At 46.1% G+C, this 24,356-nt stretch overlaps 1 long non-coding RNA gene across 1 annotated transcript in view; it reads left to right on the plus strand.

Annotated features, from left to right (window-relative positions):
- Positions 1-9,305: 9,305 nt before the first annotated feature.
- Positions 9,306-24,356, plus strand: part of LOC8053175 — a 33,744-nt gene continuing 18,693 nt past the window's right edge. Inside the window, exons 1-4 of the long non-coding RNA XR_005718002.2 lie at positions 9,306-9,381; positions 16,582-16,656; positions 16,773-16,847; positions 18,864-18,938. This is a non-coding gene — a long non-coding RNA (uncharacterized LOC8053175). The remainder of the gene's footprint in view (positions 9,382-16,581; positions 16,657-16,772; positions 16,848-18,863; positions 18,939-24,356) is intronic.

The raw sequence follows: 24,356 nt of genomic DNA on the forward strand, positions 1-24,356 counted from the left end.
GCTAAACCAACCAGCCCAATTCCACGCCTTGTTGCGTTGAATGTTTGTTAAGACAATAGAAATTTATTCAGTACCGATTGGCTGACACTCCGCTGTCTAAACAAATATACAACAATAAAGAGACATAATTCCTGCAGAGATTCTAAAAAAAAGCCCGTGCGTCTGCTTTCCCGCACAACACTCGGAGAGCCAATCAGCGCAACTTACGGAGGCAGCTCAGCGAATGACGATGCCCAAACATATGTTCAGACCAAAAAACGCAGTCTGAGTTGTGACATTAAGCAATGCAAGCGTGACGTTTTGCATTGCTTAAGGTCACAGCTCAGACTGCGTTTTTTGGTCTAAACATATGTTTCGGCATCGTCATTCGCTGAGCTGCCTCCGTAAGTTGCGCTGATTGGCTCTCCGAGTGTTGTGCGAGAAAGCAGACGCACGGGCTTTTTTTAGAGTGTAATCACTAGTGTGAGTGTTATAGAATGGCTGCAGGATTAATAAAGAAGTGAACGATGAAAATATTTCATTCATTCATTCATTTCGATTCTCTTGCTATTTTGTCTTTAAAGGAGGTTTTGGATGAAAAGCGAAAGGTTCGTCTAGCCATTTTATTAAAGAAAAAACCCTAGATTCCTAAATATAAATTATAACTTACGTTGTCAATGATTGTTGCCTTGTTGATTACATATGTACGTTTTAGTAAACCATTTTCTTTGTTAAAATATACTGCGAACCAGGCTTGTACGTAATTCGTTACAAGTAACGAAATTACTTGTAATCCTTTACATTTATCAGTAATTTAGTAACGAAATATTTACATATTTTCTAGAGTAATTTTAAAGTAATTCTCTTACACTTTTTACGTAACGGATTCTTGTAATTCGTTACATTTTTTTTTTTCAGCGCCAACCCCCCCCCCCCCCCCCCCCTTTCTAAAGAAAGGGTTCTTTTTATTTTGGTAAAGTCAAGCCTCTTCAGTTCAGCAAAGCCTTTGTTTTTTTTTTTTTGTTTGTTTTTTTGCAACACCAAGCCCCTGAATCTATTTTTTTTTTAGACCCGAACAAAAAATCTCAATAAACATTTCTAAAAAAAAAAGGGGGGGGGGGGGGGGAACTAATTGTATCCGACTTTTTTTTTTTTTTTTTGGTCTTTTTTTTTTTTTTTGCGATGGCAGACGGGGTTGAGGAGGACACCAAGTGATTGTGTGCCTCTTCGAGAAGCTCGAGGTGGTAAGGGCACAGACAAGAATTAACAGTGTCCTCGGTTATAGTGACTGCGACCATTTTCATTATGTCACAACACGGAACAACGCTCCGTCTACCCTAAAATCCACAAAAAGAGATATGATAATACACCAACTCATGTTTACAAACAAACGGGAGCGCCCCTAGCGGACGCCACCGGCGCCGCGCATGCGCGATGGGGGTGTGGGCAAGAAGCTCGTCGCCGCCTATAAACAAACCATTGGAAGGCGATGTTGTCGGCGTCGGTGTGAGTCCCCCTGCCCTTTTTCGCGTTCGAATTGTTGATTCTACGTCTTCCTGGCGATGTCTGACTATCTTGAGCGGCGTCAACGAAATTACCGAGGCTCGTTACACCGCAAAACTTCGCGTGAATAATGTGACATGTGGCGATTCATTCCGCGTGGACGCTGCAGTATTTACGCTAAAGCCTGATTCGCATGATGAGATTCGCAATTTTGAGTCGCGACGCCGCTCGGGCTGCAAAGCGTGAACCGTAGCTGAGATGGTCGACGTCGATATTGAAAATCGCTAGCAGAATCGGACCAAGTGAATTAGGCATAACAAGTCGGTGATGGTCACTGGTAACAATGATCAACATCTCCGTGTATCTACTGTTTACATCGAGCCTGCTTACCAAGATTCAAATTTAAGTCTGTTGTGGCCTGCACTTACTCCTTATCGCAAGCACCGAGCCAATATTTGGTCTACGGGTCGGCGTCGTCTAAAGGGGTGTCCAAACAGGACACTACAAAACGCACGACTCCGACAAATCGTGAAAATTGAAGCGGGCGCGAAGCGGGCTCGTCCGCTTCCATTTTCACGATTTGTCGGAGTCGTGCCTTTTGTAGTGTCCTGTTTGGACACCCCTTTAGAGAGCAGACGACAAGCAGAAACGTTTGAAAGAGCAGACGACAGTTCGAACGATCAGGCGGCCGTTTGAACTTGAAGACGCACTGAACGTAGTCCGCAGGTGGTCCGCACAGCTTGACGGTTTTCTGGCGTTCATGTTGGAACAAAACAAATAAATCTGATGACCACAAGTATCTGTGAATTCAACCCAAAGTGCTCCCGGCCAAGCAATCGCTGTCCGACGGCGTCTGCTTTTCCCTTATCACGGCACATATCCAGATTCTCGGACGAACCGAACACGTGAAAACGGACCTTCAAACCTTTCTCGACACTTTTGGAACGGCCCCAGTCGCGGCGTTTTGACGAGAAGGCAGGTTTTTGTCTGGTTCCTTTCAAAACAACGCAGGAATACACGTCTGGCATGGGGACTTCTACCCCCAGCCCCAGACCGGAAGTGCGACCGACGCGCCACCACCGCGCCGTGACGTCAAAGAGTTGAGTTCTTGTATATGTGAAGGTGTTATCGCCACAAGCATCCTCGTTCGTGGCTGCACACTTATCACCTTCTCTTAGGAAATAGGATGTATTTTAAGCATATTTCACATTATTTGACCCTGTTTTAAAAGCTACTTACTTCTTTGTGGTCCCACTTCTAGGGTTGGCTCACTTTATATGTGAATTCCAGCCAGGTTATCTCCATCCCAGTCACCCTTTTTGTGAGTCAGCTTTTTGCGAGCACTTGGAAAATGGCAACAGTCTTCCTTTCTTCTTCTTCCTGTTTTGCCCCAGCAGAACGCATCTTATCTCAAGCAGATATTTTTACAAATAAAACATAATGTGGCTGACGTAGACTTGATATTCTGGGCTTGAGGAGAGAGTGAAACTCTTGAGTGGGACCATAGCGCGGCTTACTTAGTACTCTGCCATTCACTGCCCGTGGCATCAGCGGATATCTATCTGGAGAACACCGGAGTAAACTGCAGTCGGTTCGTGCTCCGTGCGTTTTTGAACGACACCAAGAAAGGTACACACGGCAAACGTGCGTTTACATTTCCTTGTTTTAACCGACGTTCTAATAGACCGATCTCACAGCTAGTTTGAGTACGCCACCGCTGCCGACATGCATCGTGGGAGCTGTAGTCTTTCGGCACGCGCGACAACCCCGCTGGAGGTCTGCGCGAGCAGAGCACGAGGCGGCATGAGCTCTCTCGTGAACTGCCGTCTGCCTCCTACGAACTACAGTTATGGCGGTATCACGCATGCGTGGAACGTTTGGTGAGATTGGTCTATTAATTGTTCTTATGAGTGTCCTTTTTTTATTACTTATATTTATATACTGGAAGCTTTTTTTTTTTTTTATTCACCAACGTCTCAACCGAGGCTCGACCTGTTGAGAACCAAAGGAAGGAGAATATCGAGCCAAACCTTATTTATTATTTAATTATCCCCTTACAGTTACAACTATGTTTTGCTATTGTCTGGCAATATACGTCGGTATAGTAAGATGGACATGAATCAATTCTTATTCTAGTTTTGGCTAGATGTACGAGACTTCCACAGCTTCTCGATTTAGACAATGGAGAATTTTAGTAGATCGGTCCGATGACTCCGATAACGATACCCCGCCGCCGCCTTTGCGCATGCATCATATCGTTATCGGAGGTATCGGAACGATCTACTAAAACTCTCGTATATGAGGCAACGGCTGCAACGACGAAGCTTTGTTCTATCTTTGAGGTCAATAGTACTTCTATCGCTTCGCTGAAGCTTAGTGCAGAAAATGAAGCATTCGTGAGGAACAATACGGCATTCCCATCCGGTGCCTCAGTTCAGAGGGTGTTCAGCGTAGCAGTCGACATATTGAGTAAGAGATAACGCAAAATGTCTGCCGAGACTTTCGAGAGCCAGCTGTTGCTCAAAATACTCAGGGTCATTAAATGTAACAGGTTGCAACAATAAGAACTTGAATAACCAACCCACTTCCCTTTCTTTCTTACTTGAGGGCAATAATGTAGAGAGTAACCCCACGGAAATAACTGATTACTTTTTGGGGTAACGGCCAGTTACTTTAATGGGATAGTAATTGTAATTGTAATAAATTACAATTTAGCCTTGAGTAATTGTAAATGTAATTCCTTACTATTTTTCAGTAACGTGTACAAGTCTGCTCCGAACGACTTCGTATTTCCAGGCTCGGTGCCTTTTTAATTTGACACCTGGCCGTGACCGAACTGAACAATTCCCTCCTGTGGTCACTATCGTCAAAATATTCGCATGGAAATTAATAGGGCCTAGCAAAGTTCGCTATTTTTGCTTTAAAGTTAACATTCACGTTGGACTACCTCGGACCCCCTGGTCCGCTGCCGCTTTAATGTAAAGCAGGGTCATGCAAGGAACGTGTCTCTACACGTAAAATATAAAAAAAAGAAAGAACATATGCATCAGTAACCCTGTTAAAATGAGCGGAGGTTATGTTTGGGCGTCTCCTAGTTTCGACATCAACGTAAGCTGTCCGCTGTTTGCTTGTATTTTGATACAGTTTAAACGTGCGTCTGCTCACATACGTTTTCTGTTCCGATGAAAAAAAAAGTTTTAATTTTTACTGTAATGTATTTTGACACAGCTTACGATTCCACGGCAAATCACTCTCTATCCCACACTCTAAAAAATGCCCGTGCGTCTGCTTTCCCGCACAACACTCGGAGAGCCAATCACCTCAACTTACGGAGGCAGCTCAGCGAATGACGATGCTGAAACATCTGTTTAGACCAAAAAACGCAGACTGAGTTGTGACATTAAGCAATGCAAGCGTGACGTTTTGCATTGCTTAATACCACAACTCAGACTGCGTTTTTTGCTCTAAACATATGTTTCGGCATCGTCATTCGCTGAGCTGCCTCCGTAAGTTGCGCTGATTGGCTCTCCGAGCGTTGTGCGGGAAAGCAGACGCACGGGCTTTTTTTAGAGTGTACTTTCCAACTATATATTTCTCTCCCCTCCGCTAGGAGTCGTGATATCCTCTTTACAGAGGGAAGGAGATATTCAGTCTTAATACTACTTCACGTCAGAATTGCTGGGGGTAAATAAACAAACTCAAACTAATATATATAAATATACTATATACGACTTCTTTCTTCTTCTTTTATGTGGCTCTTCTGTGGGCGCATTCTACCGCAGACACTGTGTACTCTTCATTCAGAGGTGGACTGCTTAGACAAACAAAGGCGGACTTGAATCAAACATTTTTCTGGTGGATGCAATCAAAAACCCAAATTTTCATGCAAATTTAGTGAATGAAATGGGGAGGCTGACGCGGGGACGCCGGATGAAGGAAAAATACAGAGCCGGGCTAGGGGATGTTTTATTTAGTGACGCGGAAAGTGCCTCGGAATATATTCAGTTGCGGTTGACTGCCCTCCGCTTGAATAGAAAATTGCGTATTTACTTTTTATTCTTCCAGAGTTGGCTGCATCGTTGATGCTGCCCAGAAAAGTTTGAGCATCAACTGTGTCCTTAGTAAGCAACCCCCGATACAGTCGAAGGATTGTACCTCAAGACCATGCAGGTTTGCAGCCTACTAGCAGCAGTCGCAGCGCGAACCCACGATGTAAACATTGTGAATACAAATCAGTCAGCTAGACTGCCATATTCCATGACCATGACGAAGGAAAACAAACGCAGATCAACCGAACCAGGCGGAGTTTATTATCTTAACTGCGCACCAGTCGCCTACACTCTAAAAAATGCCTGCGCGTCTACTTACCCGCAAAACACTCGAATAGCCAATCTCTGCGATCTAGCAAATCAGCTCAGGGAATGACGAGGCGGAACATCCGTTCATACCTAAAAATGAAGCCTGCGCTGTGTCATTACGCAATGCAAAGCGTTATGATTCCAATCCGTAATGCCAGAGCGCCGACTTAGTTTTTTGGTCTGAAAGGATGTTTTGCCTCATCATTCGCTGAGCTGATTTCGTAGTTCGCAGAGATTGACTCTTCGAGTGTTTTCCGGTTAAGCAGGCGCGCAGGTATTTCTCAGAGTGTAGAGGGTGGGAGTTGAGCTGTCTCATAAAGTGTTAATTTATACTATCGAACTAAACCTTAAACTATCAATTTATTTTATTAATTTATTTTTCATTGTCGTTTTTCCGGGAGCCTGTATGGTGGAGATAAAATTCCTGGCAACAGTTTTAACCCCCCTCCCCCTTGGCTACAGCAAACATATAAATGTGTAAACATTAACATATTTCCTAAACTTTCACGTAGCTAAAAAATAAAAAAAATGAAAAGGCTACATTTCTAAAACAATAAAATCACAAGAATTTACGCAAAATGCAAAACAAAGTTTTTTTCGTTTTTTCTATTCTTTTTTACATCTTTCGACGACGAGCACAAAATCTTGCGATGATCTAAATTAGCAGACTACTTTTTTTTACAAATATTGATAATAAAAAAGGTTTAAAAAAACATAAATAAGTCGTGGCTCATTGCCGACTAGGGTGATTGCACATCGCATTTCAATTTGCAAATGGAAAAGGGTGGTCTTAATCAAGCATCCTGCAGAGTTTAGAAGTGTTGATATTTATATTCCGTAACATATTTCCCATAGCCGGTTTTAATTTCGAAATGCTTTTTACATAGTTGTCGGATATAAATCATTTGTATCCAATTCTTTGTACAAAACTGATCCCATGACTCGTTTGCAACTGGTTTTCAACAATTTTGAATCTACCTCAGGTAACCTTGACATTGACATTTTTGGACCCGAAGAAACATTTCGAGTGTGCGGTGATGTGTGCTTTTATCCTGATATGTAGACCTTTATTTTGTGGATTGTATAGACCGACACGCTGTTTCCAAACAAGCCTGCGTTTGCCCACACCAGGTGTGGGGACTGCGCGTGCACACAAACCGAATTCGGGAGGAGTGAAGCGGCTGCGCATGCGCAGTGCCGCCGACAGCGCCACCGCAGCTGCGTGACGTCAGGGCCGCGTGTTGGTCTATATAATCTTTTTTCAGTGCACCACTAAAAAACCCTAGAGCTGTTTGTGCAGCACTCAAAATAAAGCAAAATAAATAAATAAAAAGAAATCATATTTTAATATAGTGTTTTTCTTCCCTTGATATGAGGATCGTTTTGACGTATTAACTGGAGTTGTTCAAAAAACCGAGGCAATATTTATTTATATCACCTGCATGTGCAACGAGTTCAGCAGACGTCAGGATGCTAGAAGTGTTAGTTATAGCATATAAAATAAACAATATTGCTTTCAGAGCAGACCTCTAAGAAACAAGAACTCGCTTTAAGTTCTTGTTTCACGGCTTTCGAACGTCAGCTGAAGGCACGTCTATGGGATTTCTTCCTCGTCAGGAATAGATTGTTGCAGTAGCTGGGTTGCTACCACTAAACTAATCATGGCACCTTAAACGATGAAAGCCATCTGGCGCAAGGGTGATTTTCCAATGACATCAAGGTTTTACGATGACGAAGGCTGTGTTGTAAAAGGACCAGACGAACCCTGACGGGAAAGACAATCACGGGGCGTTCGAACGTCATCACCACAAATCATTAAACAATCCTTAAGCTCAATCCTGCTTGAAGCTTGTTCTTCTGCCCTTAAAAAAATAGTAATATTTTGTCACCAAATTATTTTTATACGTTGAGATATTCGCTAATCATTCATGCTACTCCAACCAAAAGTATGAATAACCCGGCCTGTTTCACTTCTTTCGTACCTGGAAGATTATCCATCGCTCTGTAAAATTCCCGTACCCCCCTCTTTTGCAGGACACTTAGAAAGTTAAAAATTGATTGGCGATCACTGAGAGCTAATCAGTGAGCACAGAGTGAACGAAAAACTTTTCATGCGCTCAGTGCCATATGACAAACTTCATTGCTCGATTGTTGTTTTTTCCCCTTTTTGGTATGCGAACGCAAAAGGAGACAGGGACACAAAAAAAAACAAAAAAAACGTCTCCTTTTGCGTTTGCATACCAAGATGTTTAACCAGCATGCTCCGATAATTCTATCTATGTTTTTTTCCTCGGCAGCGCCATGCTTTCATCTTCAACAGCTGTGTAGTGAATGGCAATCTCAGAGGTTGTCTTTTGGATAGCGATTTGTAATCTATAATTTGTTAGTCTTCCACTTTCAAAGGGAAGGTAGACGCACGGCAATTTGTTCTTTGAAAGTGGTCAATCACTTTTCTCAGAATACGCCGGAAATTTGTGAAAAGTTATGTTGCTTTTTCTTTATGCATCACTCAGTACATCTTGCCCTATAGACGGCATCGTGACGCACCAAGCCCCGCTATGCTTCTAATGCAATTTCTCCGACACTTTGCACACAGCATCCACGCGGAGCTGAGCCGACAGCAGCTCCACAGCAACGCAATGACGTCATGACCGCACTGCGTTACGCAAACCACTAACGTTATTCTCGGATAATGTTTTTAGCCAGAAGTTCAGATAACAAGTTTTTCTGTTTGAGGTCCCTGCGCGATTTCAGTCTTGTCGTTCCTCTTATACGAGTTCTGAGCGCTGATAACTTGCTCGAGAAAACGCAATTACAGACGCTGCCGACCATTACGCACTTTTTTTTCGCAATCAATGAACATCTGCCCGCTACACATATTTGCAGATGGCAAATGTTGTGCTCTGGATGGAATGTTTGACTTCACATCCAATCGATTCGGCCAACTCTAACTTCGTTCTCCGTTAAGTTGACAGGGCGATAGAAGCTCCGCGTGTTCGCCAGTTCAATCCATCGCTCGCTTTTTATTGTCTGACCCCGCTCTTTGCCCGAGAGTACGCGTAAAAAGCGTGATCACGTGGTACCAGACCGACGGTTGAGTGGTCGAACAAGCTCGTGGCTTTCACCGCCCTGTCAGCCTAGCGGTGAACCGAGAATAAAAGGCAAACGTACGGTTCTGATTTTTTTCTTCTTCTTTGTTTAGCTTTGCTCAGTGAAAGTAGACACGGCCCTTTGAACATTTGTTTTCCCTCTTATGATTTTTTTCTTCACTTTGGAGCCGATGTCCCACTCTTCCCTTCACCTTTTTTATGCGATGGATTTTCGAAAAGGCGATGTTTTGATTGAAAACCTTCCAAGAGTAAATTCTTCTCTTTTTTTTTTTTTTTTTCTCAACGACTTTATGTGTTCAGTTTTGTCTGCGGAGTGCATGACGTCTAACGAATCCTTTCTGTTTGACTCGTTCCAGATCCTTTGAGAGGATATCCCTCGAGGTCTTACGGAATGGGTCACTCGACACCTACGCCGCCAGCCTGAGAGCCCTGTAAGTTGGTCTCATACTCTAAACTTCGCAGCAGCTGGCGGAAGAGGTTTGCCAAGGACCGGGGGATTTGAAATGGATCTCAAACAACGGAAAAGTCAATCTGGTCACAGCCCTATCGTCAAGGGCCTTACCAAGTTATACCGGACTCGTGCGCGCCGAACCGAACCTCTTGACTTGCAAAGACTCAACAAAAGAAAGAAGGCACGCGACCTCTAGTACCCATTTCATCTTGGCAACCCAGAAAAGCTATACGCCCTACTTATAGACCTTTCAGTTGTAACAGCTATGAACACGCATCATGAGCTAAGTGTCCCAGGCTGGGAAGCAAATTTTCGTCTAAAAAACAACAAAACAACAAAAACAACACGTATCCTCCCATTCACCTGACACTCTCTCATAAATACAATGGTGGCCGCTTTCAAGGTGCAAGGATAGATACAACGTGTGTGAGAGTTCATACCCTCAGAAACTAACGAGACAGGCTCCATGAGTATATTAGCGACGCTGACCCCCCTCACAACGGAAAGATGATGAAAAATGCCGTGGTGACGCAGTCAAAATTAGTGGAGATAAAGAAAATGAGAGCTCAAGTGGTTTGGCCACGCACAGAGCCGCTGTGGCAGCACGTATGTGGTCGGTGTGGTCATACTTTCTCCTGTCAGTAAAAGTTCCACAACAGACTTTCGATCAGTTATGAAGAGATCGATGCGCATGTTGTGTTTAATTTGGTACTGTTTTTTTAAACCTTTTTCGAGCACAAACACTCGTCACGTACAATATAAAGGAGCTACTCTCGACTCCTAGAAAACGCATCAATTAGAAAGCACGTTAATTACAAATTTCTTAATTGTTTTTAATGTTTATTTACCATAAGCCACAAAGAACACTACAAGCGCGGGACCCTTGCTTTAAAATATGCCCCGGCTACGCGAACTCTCGCGCTGCTAAAGCCGCTCACGCTTGTAAACTTTGTAAAAAAAAGGGCAATGGACGTTGTGAAAGTCTATGTGACGATAGGTAACGCTTTGAACTTGAGAATGACGATAAACAGTCGACACTGGAGACGTGCAATTTAGACGTTACAGAGCGCCGCTAATCAGGGGTTTTCAAGTTGCATCACGCATTACTGATTACACGATCGCATGCCGATAGGATGCTCATCCGATACGCAGTTGTAAGCAGGGTGCTCTGGCCGCGTCCACGCCTCGGCTCTTGTAGACAAGGAGGCGAAATATTGCAAGCTTGCCAAAAGTTACGTTTGTGTGCACAGCGCGACACTCTTAGTGCGAACAAAAGATCACCAGTTTTTAGTTTGTATCCTAAAACTAAACAACTGTCACAAAAAAAAAAACTAATTTAGTGCACAGTCCTCATTCAGAGCAATAAACTAAGCGCTAAAGTTCGGTGCTTATCGATACTTCGTCTGTGTAAAATGATGAAAAACGACGATGCCGCAGGCTAGAGAATGAAAATCAAGATTATATAAAACGTGATTTCAATCATGATTTAGATCGAGATTTAAATCGGACCCGTTTTACTGCGATGGTTTAAGTCAAAAAACCTTTCCCGCAGAAATAATCCCAACAGTATTTTTTATTGACCAATTATCAACCATTTCATGCTTTATTTCTTGCGTATTTTCTTATAATCGAATCAAATCATCACCAAGGAGGAAATACTTGTATCAAGTTGAACACGAGCAAAACGCCGTGCTCTTTTGAGCAATCCGAGCGTTAAGCTTTCTTTCGACCTTCGATTGCGTTCGTTAGTTACGGAAAGCAGAACGTGAAAGAAACGACAACTAAAAAATAATGTCCATTTTGCAAGCAAATCAGAACACGAAAGAGAGAGCAATTGAATAGAGCATTTAACGAACTAAAAACTCAAGCTGTTCTTGTTCTAATAATGCAGGATTACATCAATAAAATGTCCTTAATTCAAGCATTCTAAATTTAGAGTAATTCTTTTTTCCGCATTATTATCAGTGATCGGACGGATTGCTCATTTAATCTGCCAAGTTTAAAAATACAACTTGTGATAAGATATCACTATTTTCGATCTACAATGATTTAATTCAATTAACCTTATTTATTTAAAATAACTGTTCCACATCAAATATGTGATTTTTTTATTTATTTATTTTTATTCGTAGATGTCGTGTCCAGGCTAACAGTGTGTCGCCGTGTAGTGCATATACATGATGCAACACACATGAGGACGGCACCACCTTTCCCGCGTTTTTCTCTAGCGCCGCGCGCTCATTCCTCGCAGTGACCTTCAGCTAACACAAGCGACCGAGACGCTAGCCCCGCTACATGAGGGGGGTCCTATCCAAAGACAATACCGTGCACGAGGGTCCAGAGGAACGTGCCGAGACCTCGGAAATTCCGCGGGTGCACGCCGGGCGGCGAAAGCCAGTGGCCTCTATAAACAATCCCCAATCCCAGAGTACACGCAGCGATAAAGATGCGTCGGCCCGATAAGCGTGACTCCAAACCGCGGGCTTAAAGCGCGCTGGCCGGAAGCTTTCCAGGGATGTCACGTTGGTGTTACGGCTCCATCAACTTTCATCTCGCCCTCCTTCCTTCGTCGCGCCTGCTTTAATATCGGCCCAGGGTCGAGGCGCGGATCCGCAATATTTCGTTGGCATTCCGGGCTGTGCTAACCCCGAGAAGCGTGGGCGGAGTGCAGATTCGAGCCGGCCGTTCGCTCGGGACGCTGTCCCCAGCCCACTCATTCCTCCGGCAGAGGCGGCAGCTGCCTGGCGAGGGAGCCAAAGCGTCGTGGGCGCCTGGTCGCTCACCTTATGGACTTCCCACCTTCGAGAGTCTAAGGGTTCCGGGGACTTGGAGGGCTATGAGGCGGAAAACAAATCTCTTTCTCTACTCTCTCCACTCTCCTCTTTCCTCCTCCTCTCTCTCCCTCCCTCTCTCTCTCTCTCTCTCTCTGTCTTTCTGTAATTTGAGTACATTCTCCTCAATTGCAGCGAGAATCGCAACGTGGACAGAGTTGCCCGCAAAGTTGTGCTGCTCTGGTGGCGTTCGAGAATCCCTTAGTATTCGGTATTCTTTGAGCCGTATTTTGTTTCATCTAGAACCGACGGGCATGTCTTGAAGCTTGAGCTTTAGGATTTGTAAACAGCTTTTTTAAAACGTACATAAAGATAATCTGGAGACTGAAAGTCGCATTCGTTTCTCAGTGTGCGTCGCGTCATTTCGAGACTAGAAAGAGAAGGAAAGTTTTCCGATTGCCTACGAAATAATCTCCAAACGTCCTCGAAATTGACGTGTGGGGAGCTCTAACCAAACACTATAGAAAATGGAGCATCTAGATAGAGCTATGCGGTTTCGTGGTTAGAGTCACCGACGGCATAAGGAACGCGCGGTGGGGCTCATTATTTTGCCACACTTTACTTCGTCATTGGTTCTTCGGTGTTCTTATCGACTCATGTTGCAATCTGATTGGGGGTACATCAGATCCTCGTAACTCGCCATGCCCTGCGTTTCTTAAGCTACCGGTGACTATAGCCAAGTCATGACTATAGTCAAGTCAAGACAATAGTCAATGCGGCATTTTTCTGATAACGTTAGCGCACGCGTTTGTCTTTCACGAGCGATTCCATGAGTCAATAAAGTGGTGTTCTGCGTTTGTTTTTTATTTGTTTGTCCTTTTTTTTAAGAACAAGAAAACTGTTAACATCGACAGCCAAACAAATGAGCACTATATCTCCTTTGAGATTTCAAAGTATATTACGAACCAAAAGATTTTGTTTTGTTTTCTTTAAGGTTATCACAGGAGTAATAAAGCCTATGTTGAAAGCTACAGCCCCGAAAGACAGTACGTATCAACTCGGAGAGCCACTGAGTCGGTTGACTTTTTCATGACACCGATCCAGACACTCTGTTTCTACGCGCATTTTAAGCATTCAATAACAACATTACAGCGGTTCTTCGCCCTACACGAGCCCCAGCTTAACAGTCTAACAGTCCGTGAGCCTTATGTTCCATACAGATGCAATAAAAAGAAATCAAAGACATTATATATATATATATATATATATATATATATATATATATATATATATATATACTGGGCAACATTTCAATGTAAACTTGGTTAGAGTTTCAATTTTTCAGTCAGTCTATAAGGCAACATAAAAAAAAAACTTTTGAAGGTAGAAGCAGCTTTAACAGTTGAGCTCCTTCAAACCAACACGCCACAGGTACGTACATCATGATGAAAAGGACCGGGGACCCTATATAAGCTTCCGAGAGGATTACATCCTCAGAGAACACGATTAAAAGGCAATGGGCGTTTAATGTTCTTTTAATATTTCGGAAGCGTCTGGGTACTCCCACTGTGCAGGGCCGGGCATTAGATACGGGCAACCGGGCTGTTGGCCTTTGTCCCCGCTCTACACTAATGAACCACAAGTGCCGGTGGAGCCCCGCGCTTACAACGGCGCATACTGCTCGTTTATTTTATTTATTTTTTTTTTTTTAAGAAGCGGAAGTATGCAGGGGAGCTAATTAGGAAATATTATAATCTAAACCCGATCGCGTAGTCGTTATTTTACTTCTTTTTTTTTTTTTCTACAAGTTTAGACTATGATGCTCACTCGGGAATTGGACTATATTAGGGTGGATAAAACAGTGCGCGCAGGCATTTACCTTCTTTTAACGTTCCTTTTCAAATACGCCTCCCCCCCCCCCCCCCCCCCCTTTCCCTCCGCCTCCCGTAAAATGTAGATAAAAAGAAGCCGGGGTTGCGAGGCGCAGCCAGGCCATCTCTCACAGGGACCCGTATCGTTTCGTCGAAAACACGTTTCGTAAAAAACGTTTTATAGAAGCGTATATGGACACATGTGTCGTGGACACCGGGCCATTATGTGGAAACTCGTTTTGTGCTGCCCAATCAAATCAGGAAGCCGCTAAAAGCTAGCGCGTGATTCATTCAGGTGTGTTCAACTATAAGACCCGCCTCACCGTCCCCCTCTCCTTTCTTTCCCCCGTAAACCAGGTGATTCGCAAAAAACGTTCTTTGCGAACACAGCAGCCCTTACAAAATATTTATCCACTTTCTATAAAGTTTCTATAGGAAATAGCTTATGGAGGTTATAGAAAAAAAACATTGAGTTGTGGGTAGGTTTATACAGCCTAAACTTAGCCTGCCTCAACGGGCGACTTGTCTTTCAGCGGAAGATGAGCAATTTAGTCACTGCAGTACAACCGCTGGCCGAGATTACAAAGCCGTGGTTAGGATGCATAATACTTAGCCGAGGTACGAGATTACAAAGCTGTGGTTATGATGCATAATATTTTGACAACAAATACACCACCTACCATCAAGCATTTTCTCACAATCGGAAAGAGTCTCTAGTAATGTTTTCGCGAACAATTTTAACATTCCATTGTCTCGTAATGTGTATAGTCAAAGAATGATACAGTATACCGAAACAAAAATATGGAATTCCTTATGCATCCCAATAAAAGAAAGCAAAACGTTCAAAAGTACCCTTAAAACATTTTATTTGGAAATAATGTTTCAGTGACAAACATGTTTGTGCGGCACATGCATGGGTGGGTAACCGCCGCAATATTCATTTTTGTACATTTGGAATGGAGCCAAGATTAGCCAAATAGGCTACGGATCCAGATGGTTTCTGCAGTGTGATCCGTGTTTATTTTAAATTTTGAATAAAAATTGAATTGAATTGAAATGAGCGTGCACCACGCAATAGTGATACACGACCGCACGCCGGTACAATGCTCTTCAATATCGAAACGGGCAGGGGTGGGGATTCAACCCATGATCCCTGGGTTCTGTAGCGCGAGCTTTCGCTCCACGCGCGTCAAGCTGGGTGTGCGCTTTCGCCCACTCGGCCACCGATCACCCCTGACTGATTAAGTAAAACTGGCATACCTAGCTAGCGAAGATATGGATATACCGAACAAAGTTAAAGTGCTTGCACCAGTAGGCATTTCTTGATCTTCTATAGTGAACATACTGATATAGAAAATATGTCTTTTTGAACCTGACTTCACTATAATGGGCTTTTACTGTAGTTTTGTTCTCTTAAAGAGTAAACAAATGTGTTTTTTTAATGTTTATCTCAGTCACCTTCGGCTGCCACGAAACGACTAAATAATGTTTGCGACAAATACTACAAATAAAACGCGAAAACAACAGCTCTTTTCACTTCATATTCTTCGCTATGCCCTACCAAGCTGGACCGAGATCACAATTCAAAAGAGCACCACATTTTTTCGTCCTCTGGGTATGCGTTCAACAAACGCTTGGAAAGCAACAGCAGAGGTGTTTTCTTTTCCAGGGCAATGTAGCAACGATTTCGTTTGTTTGTGATGTCTCGAGAAAACCTACGCAGCTCCCATTGGTGTATACCGCCCTTTTTCATGTTTTCCTAGTGCAAGCCTCTTCCCTCGCCCTGCGTGTATTAAAAAAACACACACAAAAAGAACGGAACTTTGTAAAGTAAGTGGGAACAAAACGAAAGGCAGGGCGATCACTGACGCCACTCGCTGTCTTGGACTAAAGACATAGCATTTCGCTGAGAGCGCTTCTCTCTGGCGTTACGCTGTTTAAACTAAGATTATGAAGAGATCCACTGACATATGCCTTTGAAAGTCGGTCACCACTTTTGAGAAGTTGTGTTGTTTTTTTGCTTTTCAGTTTTGGCCGAGAGTAATTATGATTCTACATCTAACTTGGTTGTTTTCAACGCTCAAGGAATGCCAATTTTACTTCCACAAGCTACGAATAGAGCGCGAAAAATCACGGCTTTTTTAATTGCGTGTTCGTCTCTATATCCTACCAAGCTGATCCGAGCTCGCCATTTTAAGAAATTATAGCACAATGGGTTTATATATTTTGTTGAGACTTTCTTTTAGGAAACGCTATAAAATCAACGACAGTATAGTGTTTCGTTCACGCAAGCAATGCGGTCGCGAGAATTCTTTACCATGCTTCGTCTCTAGAAGTTCCTCGCCCCTTACGAAACTGTGGACCATTATACTCCATGCTACGTCATCGCGAACTTTTCCCATTGTATACACTTTGTGCTAAAGAAAAAAAGATGGCAGAACTCCCGAAAATAAGCCTAAACAAAGCACATACAGTAGAGCAGTCACTGGTGACGTCAGACGCTGCCTGGGACTAAACCAATTGCGTTTTGCTTTGTAGGCACCTCAACTCCCTGCTGAGATTACGAACGATCGAGCCGGGCGTCTTCGACAGCCTCCAAGAACTGCGCGAAATGTAAGTGCAAAAAAAAAACACGTAGCAAAAGAAAAAAAAATATATCGGCTTCTTTTTGTATGGCGATCAGCCCCGCTCGCCGGGATGAGAGCTAAGCGCTGCCCACGCTGTTGCAGTTCGATCCAAAAGTCCATCCTTCTCCAGAACGTGCCACCGGGGGTCCTGCGGGGCATGCCCAAGCTGAGCGTTCTGTGAGTACCCAGACCCCCGTTGCGACGTTACCGATATGAGCCAATGCGGAGCGGAAGTTTGTCTGCTCCTTGTGCCGGGATGGAACTGACGTCAGAATGCCGAGCTTCCATTGGCTCTCAGGGAGGGATAGTGGGTAGAGCGCAATGCTAGTTGCCTTGTGGTCTACCCACTATCCTTCCAATAGGGGCCATTCAGAGCTCGGCATTCTGACGTCACCGCAACTTCTGCTCAAGGAGCAGACCAGACGAAAAAGGGTAAGAGTTCAGGGCAAGGGGAAGGAAGGCTGGGGACAGTGTTGCAGAACCATGCAATATTTCTAGCCTTGTGTGGAAAGCCTAACGCCAAGGGGTAAAAATAAACTTAATTTGAACGCGCGTAAAATATGAATTTTTAAAAATAAAAACGTCTCTTATTTTACATGTGTTCGAGTTTAGTTCCCCGTTCTCCCCTGGAGTTCTGTTTGCGAGACATTTCTCGCGATTCGGCAACACTGGCTGGGAAGGAGGAAACGAATAGATTGCAGGAGTGGAGAGGAAACATCCCCCTTTCTCCGCCATTCCGCCTGCTTCCTCCTTTCTAGTCTTCCCTTCCCTCGTCCTGAAATCTTAAGCTGTCACCGCTCGCGCCTCCCCTCCCCCCAAACGGTATTACTATTGGGGCTCAGCGCCGCCTAGCTTGCGTCAGCGTCGCCGCCAACGCGGCTTTCAGCGTCTCACATAGAACGCGACGCTAGAACGCGGTGACGCAAACACGGACGCGTCTGCCGCTTTCTCGGCGTCGAGCTTCGGCGTGTTTGCCGTTTGGGGCGGGGCAGGGATCCACTAACGATGACGTCATGCCTTGTCTTCTGGGTGGTTTTGTATAATTGAAGTTTTGTAACGCTAACCAGTATTGTCACTGACAAGCTAAGAAACGCAGGCCATGGCGGGTCCCGGGCATCGTATTATCGTCTGCAGCCGGTGAGGTTGCAGCATCTGTCGAAAAGTACTTATACACCGAAGAACGAATCGCAAAGCAAGCTTGAACATAAGAAGCCAGGCCCTGCGTTTCTTATGGTGGTCCTAGAACTACAGCACGGAAACTAACGCTGTGAAGGTGCTTTAGATGGCAGCAAAAATCGGTTTCTGAACGTATCGCGCTGCATATTTACTGCAGAGGTGCAAGCAGGTGATGGGGGTTCTGTCATCTCTGTAAATGTTTATTAAATTTTTGGTTAGAGTCCCTATTTTTCGCTTCATCTCTGTAATACAGGCTCTCTACGCTCCCTTAGAGAGCCCTCATTACAGAGGGTCTCCAACTGCTAGATGTGGTCACGTAATTATATGGGCCGCACTTCCAATACGAGCTGAGAGGAGGTGACGAAAGCGTCTACCGTCTGCGAACGCCTCCGCTTTTCCTCCTGCTTCCCTCCTCACCACGCGAAAACGCAGCATATGCGCACTTTCGACCGATCGCCGCGGGAAGTGTCCGCCATTACATTGCAAACGCTCCCCACCGGTTTGGGATGGGCGCTCTCTTCAATATATGCTCTCTACACTCCCTCGACGCGGCGTACGCCATCTGTCGGCAGCACTTCTCACTACGCGTGCATTGTACGCTCAAAACTTCCAGCACCTGCGTGCACCCCTGCAGTAAATCGCAGCGCGATACGTTGGGAAACCGATTTTTGAGGGCCGTCAAAGTGCCTTAAAAGCATACACTGTAGAAAGATTGTCCGTTTCAGTTTCCGACTGTTTGCTCGAGTTAAACTTCGCCTCTTGCACAAACAAAATAAACGGCGTCACACCTTTCTGCGGGAAACTTTCAGTGGCGTGTCAGAAATTAATGCCCCGACTCGCCGTTCCTAGAGAACTTGTGCCATTCCATATCGTATGCAGTTCTTAAATATTAAATGCTCATTTCGGAGACTCTTTGAGAACTCCTGTCCAACTCTGATTTACGCGATTAATGCTACGTGCGCAAAGAGGGGTACCGAACCGTGTGTGTGTGTGTGCGTGTGTGTGTGTATCTTGCAGGCGGATTACCCACTCTGGGCTGCAAGAGGTTCCTTACGTGCACGACCTGAACCCGACCACCTATATTGGAATGCTGTAAGGCCAGTTTAGTCTGTTTTTTCCTCAATAACAGTGCTTCTATCTCCACACTCTAAGAAATACCTGCGCGTCTACTTACCCGCATAACGCTCATAGAGTCAATCTCTGCGGTCTAGGAAATCAGCTCAGCGAATGATGAGGCGGAACATCCGTTTAGACCTCAAAATTAGGTCTGCGCTGTGGCATCGCGCAATGCAAAGTGTCATGCTTGCATTGCGTAATGCGACAGCGCGGACTTAATTTTGAGGTCGATGTTACAGATGTTCCACCTCACCATTTGCGGAGCTGATTTCGTAGATCGCAGACATTGGCTCTTCGAGTGTTTTGCGAGTAAGTAGACGCGCAGGCATTTCTTAGAGAGCAGTCATCGGCGGCACTCAATTTTCTAAATGTGGTTCTTCCATTATCGATACAATTCACAAAACTAGGTTACTGAAGGTGTCCTGTCAAGACACCGCTATCCTATTTGAGCGTGAAAGAGATCTCACTCGCTCTTTTACAAGCCACTTCTTTTCTGCGGCAGTAAAGGCCGAATCGCATGAAGCGTTTCTCGTGCCGGATTTGTTCTCGTCTCGCGAGCCAAGGCTCACCTCGGCGTACGGAAAGAAGTGTGGATGAGTCAACTATTGACGCGTCTGACGTCCCGTCTCTTCCGGGAACGGGACGTGAGACGCGCCAACAATGGTAGCTGGTGAAAACATCTCGGGCGGACGCAATTTCTATCGGCTCCGTTAGGCACAGTGTTTTCCACCGGCTCAGGTGGCCCTATGTCTCCACTGCCAGTGGTCACCGACAGCATGGCCTCCACTTAAGTGATTTAGGTACCGGTTTCATGTTGGTGAGCGCAATGTCGCTGGACTTAAGGACATTTTTCGTGGCAGCCGCGTTAAGCCTAGCAGAAGCCCGGCGCGCCGCGAGTCGGTTCCATCCCGGTGGCAGCCGCCCTGCTCGGCCTGACGATGATGCGCACACCCGCGGCACCGGTGGCTTCGCAAGACACACTTTCGGCAAGGCAGGACGACCAGAGCCGCAGAAATTCGATACGATGGTACGACCCGGCGGCGATTGAGTATAGCTTTATATACCCTGCTCGACTGCAGAGCCGCCCCGAGGAGGGAACAAGGCTACGCGCTGACAGAGCCGACCCGTATTACCCAAGCTGAATGACGAAACTCTAGTTCCGAGATGGGGAGCCCCGAGAGCAGGATGGGGGCCTCCAAAACCACCCGTACAAGTTAGGGATGCTAAGACCGACATTCCCCAATCCCCTAAGCTTCTGAGCATACGCCATTATCGCTCGAAGGAGGTCGTCAAGCCTAGGCGTTGTTAGGACCGAGCGGTTGTCTCGGGGCTTTGGGTACGGCAGGGAGCCGAGTCAGGGCAGGTCCGAACTCATGTAGAGGCCGGACTCGCGAAGGACCAGGGCGTTCACCCAGCCGGTCGGTATGGAACTGCAAGGTCGTCTCCTGAGGCCTTTCGCAACAGCGTACATTTGAGTTCCGTGGCCTCGAAAGCCAGAATGGCGAAGCGATGTTAAGGCCGGTAGCGACGGAGCTACAGCAGGATTACAAGATTTGACTACTTGACGCACAGAATATTGCTATTATCAGCCCTAATGAGGACGCGGCGCGACTCGGGAGGATCAGCTACCCGGTTTGCAGTTGGAAGTCGAGGCATATCTCACCCGTCCGGCGGAAACGTGTCGAGGAATAATCCATGGGACCCGACAAAGGCTAGATAACGAGATGATACAGCGCCTTACACATGCAGGCAACACCGAAGTCTTGGAGGCCCGGAGACTTCGGAAATCGCAATCGGCACAAGACACGTTCCTGGGGAACCAAATACCATTCACGATCACGTTCGATAGGGCAGAAAAATGGTGCTACAACTACAAGAAGACGAGGGCAGTCTGCTTTGACTGCGGGGAAACCGGACACCGGGTGGATGTTTGTCCCAAGCCGCGGGGATGCGCCTGCAATATTTGCGGTATGGCAGGAGTACAAGAAGGACACGAATTTGTACCATTCTGAGCGTTATGCGGAGGCCCACATCGTGCGTACGCCAAAAAATACAAGCAGAAGTTCTTCCGACCCGATTTTCCTAAGATCATGGCAAAAAGGCGGGAAAGTAGGAGCTGGAGCCAGAGATGACGACAGCGACAGGTGGCGTGGAGCTCTACGTTATCGGCTCTGTCGATGGAGAGCACATCAAAGTCACGGAGTCAGACGCGTAAACAAGTGATGTCAAACAGAAGGAGAAGCAGATCGCTGTACTATCGCCAGGGGAGAGGCGCGGCAAATTTGAAGAATGGAAGGACGCAAGCTTCAACGGGGGGAAGGGATCTTGCCAACAAAATCAAATGGCCTCCCTTACCGAAGTCGCAAGCGAAGCAGAAGCTAGAAAAGTAATTTCAAGCGCTGAAGAGGGGGGGTGGGGGAACGCTCGACTTCGCAAGGAAGCGGATACTCCCAAGCAGCTGGCGATCCCACCGCCGCAAACCCCATTGAGAGACGTATACTTCAAACTAATCCAGGAGGTGCGTATGGAAGTTGCACAGCTGGAGGAGCAAACGCAGCAGACACAACAGCAGATGCAGATGTTCTTGACGCGAATGCAGACCCTGGAGAGCAAGTCTAACAAAAGGCTCGAGAGACTTTAGATGCGAAACAACCAGGAACTTAAGCAAAGACTGCCAAGAGGGAGTACACCAACTTCATCTGAAACGGGCTTCTCGGACACAAACTCAACATGCGGATCCAACCAAAATTGAGTGTGTGGCAGTGGAACTGCAGGGAGATCGGGCGGAAAAAGGCTGGTTACAGCCTGTTGGAGGCGCAAGCGGCTGACCTCCCTGCGGTTATCACGCTCCAAGAACTTGGAAAGTGTACGAACGTCAGAATCAAGGGCTACGAGTCTCACTACGCAGACCAGTATGTGGTAGTGTTAGTGCTTAATAAATATCCGGTGGAGGTACAAGAACCGTTGATGGCCGACATTCCGCATGTGTATGTGACCTTAATCTCCTTGGGGAGGACAAAAGACAGACTCAATGTGCTGTGATCGGACCTCAAGCAATCACTCACGAGTTTCACTCAGAAAGCAGGGAGGGAGCAGCTCATCATAGCAGGTGACTTCAACGCAGCGTATTCGGCGTGGGAGTACCGCTACCTTACCGTCAAAGGCAGAAGAATAGCGGAGATGCTTAACCAGGAGCGACTCTCCCTGCTTACGGACCCTAAGATGCCATCACGTATCGGGACGAGCACGTGCCCCGACTTGACGGTGGTGAGAGGCATCCGAAATTCAAGATGGGTGAATACCGGGGAAAAGCTCGGAAGAGACAATTAGATTCTGTATACGAGCTCGGCGATCGGGGACTTCGGCAGGAAGGAGATTGGTAAAGCAAGAATTCTATACAGCGCGAAAAGTGGCGCGAGCAAAGAGGGCGAAGCGTTGCGACCATTGACAATATCGAGGAATGGACAGAGGAGTTGGTCCGAAGCCTCGAGCGGTGTACAGCGGTGGTGGACACGACTGAGGGAAACTCGGAAGTGGACTCACATCTGCTGCATCTGTGGGAGGTGCGGAGGTCTATAACAAAGAGGTGGAAAAGACAAAGAGACAACAGAAAGCTCCGAAAGAAGATTGCGGAACTGAATAAGAAGGCTGAGGAGTATGCATTAAGACTTCCAAGGCAAAACTGGTACTCTCTGTGTGACGGGTTGCAATGCAGCTTGGATACCACACGAACCTGGAAACTTTTTCGGGCCCTGGTGGATCCGGAGGGTACAAAAACGGTAGCACAGAACGAGATCACTTCAATCATGCATAAGAAGGGGGTTGAAGACGACGGAATACTGGCCTGGAAATACCTGTGCCGGGAACCCCTGGTTGACCAACCAGACTATCAGGGGAAACCGAACAAGGTGCGCGATAGGCCAATAACGCTGGGGTAACCGATGCGGCGCTGGCGGCGACAAATCTGTATGAAGGATCGATGCGGGAGCTGGTGCGCCACTTTAGTGAGGAATATTGGAGGAAAGGTACCACCCCGGAGAGCTGGAAGAAAGCTGAGGTACAATTTATTGCTAAACCCCAAAAAGACTTAAGTCTGGGAAACCTCATCCCAATTTCTCTGACATTATGTCTGGGAAAGGCGTTTGAACGAATAATCAATGCGAGACTAACCGAGCATATTGAGGACAATTTGTTACTGGCTCATACACAGTTTTGATTCCGCCCACACATGTCGACGCAAGATGTGTTGTTGTGGCTGTATAAGTACTTACTCGAGAGCCCGGCGTGAGCGCAAACAAGGTCCATTTTAGCGCTTAATCTAAAAGGGGCATTCGATAATGTAGCGCATGGAAGTATACTAAAAGTACTCAGTCAAGTTAACTGCAGGGGAAAGAACATACAAATAAATACAAAGTTTTCCTTCGAATTTTCAAGTGGTTCTCTCATTGGGGGACTATAGATCGGACCTTCTAACACTGGGACCACGAGGCACGCCACAAGGGGCGGTGCTCTCATCCCTACTTTGCAGCTTAGCAATGAGAAATCTGCAGAAGCTGTAGAGGATCCCAAGGGTGGAGCACGCGATATTTGCACATGATATTACGATCTGGTGCAAGTCCGGGAGCGATGGTCAAGTGGAGGGCAGGCTGCAGGCAGCGGCCGATATTACAGCAGAGTACGCGCGGAGCCGAGGACTTCAGTGCTCCCCGGAGAAGTCGGAGTTGCTGGTCATGCGGAATCTACTGGAATTACTCCTATCTCACATCAGTATCAAAATGGACAGCAAAGAGATGCCCAAGCTGCAGAGGGTGCGAATCTTGGGGCAACTTATCCCACGGGGAAGGAGCAACAAGAGCACACTCGACAAGCTCATGAAAGCAACGGTACAGATCAAAGGCATGTTGCGGAGAATTCGCAACAGGCAACACGTACTTAAAGACAGGGAAGCCGTGCAGCTCGTGCACGCGTTTGTGGTGTCGAGGGTGATGTATGGACCCTCACACTTAAACCACACCAAGAAGGAGGTAGAGAGGCTCGACATTCTGCTTCAGAAGGCATACAAGAATGCGAAAAAAGCTGCCGGAATATGCAGCCCCTTAAAGGCTACTCGAGTTGGGGGTACACAACACCTTTAGGGAACTGGCCAGCGCCCAGATTAAAGTGCAATTCAGAAGACTTGGAAGAGCTGACAGCTGTCGCTGGCTGCTCGACAAGCTGGGCTTGGCGAACCCGGACGCCGCGATAACAGATCGAACTGGGAGACCATACTCGAGCCGGTATTCGAAAAAGTAGAATCCCGAGGAGCATTAACCCGTCACGGGACGCAGAAATGCGTATGGCAAGGTCCGAGGCTCTCGATCGGACCTAGGATAGCTGACCAGGTACCCTCCATGT

This window comes from Ixodes scapularis, unplaced genomic scaffold (assembly GCF_016920785.2).
Source record: "Ixodes scapularis isolate PalLabHiFi unplaced genomic scaffold, ASM1692078v2 PGA_scaffold9__187_contigs__length_104089568, whole genome shotgun sequence".
In the NCBI taxonomy this organism is placed as follows: domain Eukaryota; kingdom Metazoa; phylum Arthropoda; class Arachnida; order Ixodida; family Ixodidae; genus Ixodes; species Ixodes scapularis.